Source organism: Fragaria vesca, linkage group LG4, assembly GCF_000184155.1.
Source record: "Fragaria vesca subsp. vesca linkage group LG4, FraVesHawaii_1.0, whole genome shotgun sequence".
NCBI lineage: Eukaryota > Viridiplantae > Streptophyta > Magnoliopsida > Rosales > Rosaceae > Fragaria > Fragaria vesca.
In genome coordinates this window covers 9,147,925-9,154,930 of record NC_020494.1, presented here as the reverse complement: position 1 = coordinate 9,154,930, position 7,006 = coordinate 9,147,925, and the positions used below count along the sequence as shown (strand labels likewise).

Sequence of the window (7,006 nt, the reverse complement as noted above, 5' to 3'; positions counted from 1 at the left end):
TTTGTCCACTCACTCTAACGTTATTAAATGTTTTCCCCTGGGCCCTTCGTTTTAAATTGCCCAATCTGCAGAGTTCGGGTTGGATCTAGTAGGAGACGAGGCATAGTCACCCGCATTTCTGCCAGTTTTCGCCAGTAGGTTACCTGTTCAACCTACTCGTGTTTCCTTGCTTCCGCTTGTGTTTAGTAGCTCTGAATACTGTAGAATTTTTGTATATTTTGTGATATTCAGAAGTGTTAAATTAAGAGTGTATTATGAAATTTTCGAGTTAGGGTTGTCCATCTGCAAGGGAGATTTTCTTAATCTTTTCAGTAAATTTTCCTTGGAGGTGGTCCCCGCACGACTTACTCTGGGTTTCAGGGTGAAATTCGGGGTGGGTCGTGTCAATGTGCTAAGTTTTGTATAATTTTTCAAACATGAGAGCTCATTGTAATAAGTTTCGGAAGTTTGGAAATAAGGAGAATACTTGAAGTATAGGAAAATTTGCTGGCATGATTGGACCGTCGAACTAAAAACATATAAGGCTCGGACCTTATCGAATCAAAGCCCGAAACACAACCCAGACCAACCTCAGTCTCGATTGCTCTGCAGCGACGGAGACCTCTGACTGTTCCGTCCGTCATCCGGCCGTCATCCGGCCGCCTTCCGGCGCAAGGCCAGTGTCCACGCCTTCGTCTCGTCGTCCCCAACGTTGTTGTGCTGATAGATTTTCAAGACAAGCTCGGAGAAGGGAGAATCGAGCCGAAGAAGGATTTCTGGGTTTCCGGTCGAGTTTGTGATTCCGGCCACGACGACGAGCGTGACTGGTACTGGTAGCTTCATCTCGGCCTTGTGATCCTTCCTATATATAGTCTCGATTCCGTCGATGGAGCTTCGATGACAGAGAATCGAAGACGGGAAGCTTCTGAGTTTTCTGGCGAGAGTTTTATGTATTCCGGCCACCGGCGAAGGCAAGTGAGGTATGAAACTTGATCTTCTCGTCGAGCTCTACCTTTCTGTATAGTTGAATTTGAGATTGGTTGGGATTTGAAGAAGTTAGGTTTTTTGGCAGTGGAGGACCACTGTGAACCTACTGTTTCCGGCGGTGGTGATGGTGTTCTGATCATTTTCTTTCTTTAGTTTGATTGTTGGCAGTGGTGGTGAATGGTGATGGCTATTGCAGTGGCTTTTTGGTGTTGTTAATGCATGAGTTCCTGCTCACTGCAATGGTGGAATCGATGTTTCCCACTTCATCCTCTCTATGTTCGTGATCATGGGTTAAAGAGCATAGAGCAAGACTCTTCTGCTCTTATTCTTAACAGGGAATAGTTCAAGAAACTGTTGAAGCTTGTGGTGAAAACGTCAACCTTTAGGTAAGCTTAATTCAAGGTTTGATTGATGCGGGTGCCATGGAGTTGAATTGTAGTATTGATGACAATTACATACTTGGATTGGAGGCTGAAAAGGAAGCGGTGATTAAGGACGTGGTGAAGCTCTGTCATTTGGACAAGAGCACAGCAAGGATGGACCAAGCTAAAGAAGGAGGCAAAATCGGTCAAAATGGTAAGCTATGATTTCTTTCAAGAGTTTGAAATCATGATATTGATAGCATAGAATTTGTGTAGGAAGCAAGTTGCAAAGCTTTAATTGTAAACATGGTTCGATGATATATGTGAGCTAAGGGATGATTCTGTCCAAGTTATCATTACTAGTTCTTTTGACCATTATAATTGATGGTTGAGGTATATACGAAGCCAATGGGATAACTATATGTATGCTTGTGGTATATATAAGAGCAACTTAAGAAAATGGTGAACCTGGGTGTAGAGATGGTTAGTTTTGGTAAATGAATACACTTGGTTTATCAATAATGGTGGTATATGTATTTTGTAAGTGCATATGCCAATGGATGACATACAACTTTGTTGTTAAGGATCGAATGAATTCTTGTCAAAAGGAATTATGGTTACATGACTGTGTCTTTCTTGATATGTGAAAATAATTTAGAAGAGAATATAATTTTGGGTGTCCATAGTAATTGGGAGAACTACACCCAACGAGAAGAATAAGATGTCCTCATGATAGTGATCAATTGCCATACAAAATTATTTAGTAAAGCGGAATTGGCATTGTTACAATTTCATAAATGTTATATGTTGAAAGGCAATGAGTGAACAGAAAGTTGATCCTTAGAGACAATTTTATATAAGGATCAGTTGGTAATATTTGTTGTTGTTGGACTAGGGACTCAAGTTACCCGGAACTAGAAGATGGTGGTGTTGGCCTAGCAAGGCAAATGGAAATCAAATAGCGATATCCCAAGTAGGGGATTCTGGACTTGCCTTAGTTAGTGGTTTTATGCATATGATATTTAAGTAATGTGTTTTATGCATAAAAGATATATTTTTTGATTCCTTGTGAAATATTGTTTGATGACCTGAAAGTGAGCGAGGCATAGTGACTTCCTTGGGTTTCGATCCCCTAAACCTCCGGAGGGGGCTGTACGGACTGGAGGACGTCTAACATCCTTTGAGGTGTGGCGTCGCTCCTAGGTGGTATAGCGTAAATGGACACTCTCGCTACACCTTACCGGTGTGTATGATAATAATCATGGTAAGGTGGTAGTTGGCTTGAGATAGATCGGTCATCAAGTTTGTATACCTACTTTGGGCCCTACTTGCATTTTTACAAGAAAAGATTATTTTAAACTATTATGCATTATTTTCACTACTAGCCATGACAAATGTTTTAAATTGTTTTCACACCTAGCTGGGGTAAAGTTTATTGAGCAACGAGGACGAAAGCTCACCCTTACAACAGTTTGTGGATGCAGGTACTCTATACGAAGACGGGACAGCTGGACAGCGTTAGGTGTGGCTTAGACATTCTATATTTCATGTCATTGTCAGAGTTATATCCATATGACATGTTTCCTATTTATAATGTCTTTGTGTACCCCTTTTATCGAGTATGTGTATATTTGTGAAACTATTCATCTTGCAAGCTTTTCGATCGTTGATCTTGAACCGGACTGATATTGATTTTTGTTTTAGAGAGGGCTTATTTGATTTGAAAGATATCTAAACGTGTTATATCTTCACCTTATCTTAAATAAACGTTTCTGCTAACATTTTTGAATTTTTTTAAAATTTTTCCTTTGCCTTGCGGGTTCTTAGAACTTGAGTGAAGGATCCTAGCTTGGGTTATATGAATGCGCGGCACTGTAATGTGCTTGATTTGATGAGGTGCAAATCGGGGAGTTACAAACATGCTAGCAGTAGTAATATATTATCCGACAAGTATGACATAAATAAAGAAACATAAATCCAAGTGAGTTTCCTTGAAACTCATAACTAAAGCATAAGTACGATTCCTAACCGTACTTAAAGAATTCAAAGAGCAAAGAAATTCATTAAATCTAACGACGTGTTCCACAAGTTAAAATTCTCAATGAAATAATTAACTTAAATAATTATCATCTTTTGAAAACCAGGCAATATGCAAATCTGAAAATCATAAAGAATATAAAAACTCAAATACCAAATTTTTAACCGAAGCTCAAATCCATAAGTTAATTATCGAAAACATAACCAATATGTCAAACTCAAATAAATTTCATAACTCATGGCGAATATTAATCAATGCATCAAAATCAAATAAATTCAAAGACCATTTCATAAGCTGAAATTACAATTTAAACTTGGAAAATATAATGGGCAACTTATAAAATCATGCATGCATATTAATTAAAAATCAAAATGTCCACTCACTGTATACGGCTATGCCTGCCGTCGATCCAAGGTCTCCCAACATGATCCTCCTCATGTCCTGAACAATAAATAATATTAAGTCTCCAGACTAGATTAAAGCTTAAATAAATATTTTCGAAATAAAAAGGAAGCCTATAATTTCATCTCCCTTACCTAACTTCTCCACTTTTAATCTAATAAGACTCACATTACTCCGCACTTACCGATAGCCATAAATTAACCTTTTTAGAATTTAAAACCGGCTAAACCAACTGCTGAAATTCCATTTTAACAACCGTCACAATTCTTAACCATTGAAAAATCCCAAACCTTATCAAAACTCCTCAAAAAATTCTAAACTTTACTTCATTAAATCCCTCTCATTAAAACCATCTCAAAAACTTGAAATACTGTCCTTGAGAAGCGGCGGCCGGCAGTCGTACTCCGGCGACGTCCAATGCTTTAACACAATAATCCTCTCATTACACACAACATCTTCCATTACTAGCACTTAGTCCAATTCTAAGCCTAGCTAGGGTAATCGAACTGAAATAGTGAAATAAGCCCTAGAACTTTAATTATACATTACTCCCTACCAAAATCGAATTGAACCATTTCCTTTTGAGGGATTACTCACCTTGATGAGAGCTACAAGATGAGCCAAAAATCACCGGCTATGGTGGCCGGAGGAGCGAGTTCCGGCGACGGGACTCCACATGCAGTCGGAGCTTCCAGACGATCGCTCTCCTCACGGCGGCACTAGGGTGGCTCTCACTGGTCCAAGGAGAGAGCTGGGTGGACGGCCGACCGTTTGGGACCGGTGCGGCGGTCTATGGTGGCTGGACTGCGACGAACGGAGGTTGGGTTTCCAGCGGGTTGTGGAGAGTTCACCGGAGAGAAGAGAGAAGGAAGAGAGAGAAAGAGTGTGGGTGTTGGGCTTCTCCCACACCCGGTCCAGCTTAATACCTAACCAAAAATAAAACCCACTAAATTTTACCCCCCTTTTTACCAACTCAAAACTTACCTTTTTTATTTAATAACTTTTACATGTTATTTTCGATTTTAACGTTTAGCATGTCTACGAATTCGTAATAACGTCCTCTACGACTTTCTTAAAGAAATTTTTCCAAGATATATTTCCCACAAAAAGTCAACTCTAGGGTCCTTAACGGTAAACAATTACCCAACATGGTAAAAGACTAAAGTAAAACCAAAAGTAATTAACCGTAAAATAACTTAAAAACCGGGGTGTGACAGTGGCTATATGAAGAGCTGCCTGATTATCACAATGCAAGATGGCTAGTCTAGAAACAGGAATATGCAAATTAGCAAATAAATATTGCAACCAAGTAAGTTCACAACATGTACCAGCCATGGCTCTATATTTTGCTTCAGCACTTGATAAAGATACTATCTTTTGCCTCTTAGTGCGCCATGAGATCAAGGAATTTCCTAAGAAAATATTATCCAGTCGTAGACTGACGAGTGATAGGGCAACCAGCCCAATCAGAATCACAAAAAGCCTATAAACTTAAATCATTGCTGGAACTCAAAAACAGACCTTGACCAGGAGATGATTTTAAATACTTGACAACCCGAAGGGCAGTTGCCATGTGAGGCTGACGAGGGTCATGCATAAATCTGTTAAGGACATGAACTGCATAAGTAATGTCGGGTCTGGTAATTGTGAGATATATCAGTCCTCCAACCAAACGTTGATATATAGGTGGATCCTTGAGCTGCTCTCTGTTATTTAACAACTTGGATTCTTCTATGGGAAAATCAATAGGTTTAACACCTAAGAAACCAGTGTCTTTAATAATCTCCAACGCATACTTGCGTTGTGATAGATAAATGCCCTTTTGTGATCGTGTAATTTCAATACCAAGAAAATACTTAAGGTCACCCAAGTCTTTAATGTGAAAACGAGCATGTAGGAATTCTTTGGTAGCACGAATGGAATCTAGATTGTTCCTGGTAATAAGGATGTCATCAACATATTCCTTTTCTAAAATAGAAACTTTCTAATTAGGAGCTACAACACTAATCGAAGAGGAACTCGACAACTACCTCTACGGTCTCTGCCGGATTTCTGCCCTCGCCGGATTCTAGTAAATTGCCGGAAAACTCCATCAGATTCCGGCGACTTGCCGAAATTTCACCATAACCTCCCCGTAAACTTTGAATCACCGAGTTATCGACAAGCAACACCAAAAATGCATCCAATCAGTCCGAATATCCACACAACAACTATATAACATCAAAGGAGATCAAGATTACCTTCCATCGATCTCAAGTGTTATCCCAAGAACTCTCCTGGTCCGGACTCAATATGCAGGACCCCCAAACATCCACAATCGCTGCCTCATTCTTCACTGTAACAACACCATTCACCTCGGATCCTCTCCGGTCAAGCGCACCAGACCTCTGCCTCGGTCCCGATCGATATGCAACTCCACCAATGTCCGTCTCAACTTCACACAAAGCTCACAGGACCTACCAAAACGCTGAAGAACTCGCCATAAACCACCGAGAGCAGGTCGCCGGAGCTAGGAGCTCGAAACCCGGAAAACACAGAAAAAAGGGTTTTCAATTAGGGCACGATTTGGGGAAAAGAAAGGTACCAGAAGGTGAAGTAGGAAGAGAGGAAGATAACCCTACCTCACACTCGTCACTCCGTGGCCCGAATCTCGAGGATTCGTCGGAAAACAGCCTAGGCTTCTCTCCCTTGGTTTGGCTTTGAATCAGGCTAAAGTCGAGTTCTATGGATCGGGTTAGATAGAAGAGAAGGAGAGGAAGAGATTGGTGGTGGTCTCGTCGCCACGGGTGGCCGGACGGCAGCGCTCCGGCACGGGGGACGACGTAGAAGAAAGAGAGAGAAGGGAGAGGCCGGAGCTCGGGTCAACGCCCTAGGCTGGGTGCTTGACCAAGTCAACCCCCTCTTTTCCCTTTATACCCGAATCAACGGTCAAGATCGAAACCCTACTCGATCAGACGGCCAAGATTAAATGAGCTATTCTAATTTCAGAAAATTAATTTCTTTTACCAAGCCTCCAATAAATCGTATAAAATACTTCAAAGCTCCGAAAATAAACCGAAAACACCGGAGAACCCGTGTCGACACGAACTACGACACCAAAACCTTAAAAGAAGATTTTGACATTTCCAGAAGAACTTGCAAATAAACTCGAGTGTTAACTTACTAAGTTACTGAGCACGGTTAAATTCCTCAGTAACTCGTAGAATACCCAGTAAATAGGTAAAATTGGGTACAGGGC

The 7,006-nt window shown here is 40.7% G+C and overlaps 1 non-coding gene across 1 annotated transcript; it reads left to right on the top strand.

Annotated features, from left to right (window-relative positions):
• Window positions 1-433: 433 nt before the first annotated feature.
• LOC101302925 lies at window positions 434-1,717 on the top strand. Its single transcript, XR_184462.1, has 2 exons — window positions 434-959; window positions 1,120-1,717. It is a non-coding gene; the product is annotated as an uncharacterized LOC101302925 (transcript).
• The last annotated feature ends 5,289 nt before the right edge of the window (window positions 1,718-7,006 follow it).